We start from the raw sequence: 1,344 nt of genomic DNA, 5'->3' as shown, positions 1-1,344 counted from the left end.
AGAGAATATTATGATATAAATTCCTTTTATAGAAACTCTACTTTATATTACACAAACTCAAACATTTAATAATATAAACGAAGGACGATATAATTTAACTAAGTTTAGACTACAACCAATTTTTTTGAAAATCTTCTAAACGAGTCTATTATGAGCCCTATTTTCTATTTAGTTTCGACTTATTTTTGACAATTAGTTACGAATCATTTTTGAGCCATTTTAAGTGCATTTGAAAGAAAAATTTTAGATCACAATATAATTTTCAAAACCATCATATTTAAAACACCATGATGATCATTATATGATAGCTATACATTTTGTTATTGTTTTTTTTTTCAAATCCAGTTTTATGAAATAAAATAATTATTGTTTTTTATTTTTCTTTAATTTAAGCGAAATTAAACATAAAATTAATCGGTGGCGTGTCATAATGTCCAGTGATATAATGTCCATAATGTTCAGTGACATAATGTCACTAAATTGAGTTATAATGTTCATGGACGTTATGGCAATTTCAAAAGTGCCAAAATGTCCATTAGCAATAGGACATAAAGTCCATGGATTTCAAAGAGTCCATTTATCAAAAAAGGCTTAATTTAGCGAAGCCGGTGTTCGAATTACCCAGATGTCGCTTTTTAGTGTGTCATAAGGTCTATGGACATTATGTCACTGGACCTTATGACACACCACCAATTAATCATGTAGAAACCGGAGTAAATGATAATCTCGAAAAGGGGGCTTTTTTGTTCATCAAAAGATATATTTTTTTTTTAAATTTTTTATAATATTGAACCTAGAAACATAAAATTAAACATTCATACTATTGAGTGAATGAAAATTATTTGCAACTTCTTCGTTCTTTAACTGGCACTTTTTGAATTTGTATGTAACATTAATCTTAGAAACATAATCAGACAAATATCCTAATCAAATAAAAATCTATAAGAGAGAATGAAAAATGTGAGAATTTAATTTTCTCCTGAGAATTCAAGGAGTTAGTCGTTTTTAGTACGTTTATATATACATAAGTATAGAAAAAGAATATTGGTAAACAAAATGTCTACATACTTTCAGGCAGTAATTATTTATGAAAAAAGATTTTCTATCTATCAGTAATATAATTTGTTAAACTGTTAAACAAACTTAAATTGTTGTTTGTATTATTTTAGATTATTGGCGAAAAGTGCTTAAGATTGTTAATGGTAATCTAATTTGTTTACTTTTTAAAATCTGTTTAATGTTTTGAAAATGTTTTTTGTTTTAACAAACATTAGCATAATAAAACTTTTTACAACTGAAATTTACAGGGGAAATGCTTGATAAATTGAAATAATTACCTTTAAT

The sequence above is a fragment of the Lucilia cuprina genome, chromosome 4 (assembly GCF_022045245.1).
Source record: "Lucilia cuprina isolate Lc7/37 chromosome 4, ASM2204524v1, whole genome shotgun sequence".
Lineage (NCBI taxonomy): Eukaryota > Metazoa > Arthropoda > Insecta > Diptera > Calliphoridae > Lucilia > Lucilia cuprina.
The sequence above is the reverse complement of the archived record's forward strand: the minus strand, read 5'-3'. Positions refer to the sequence as shown.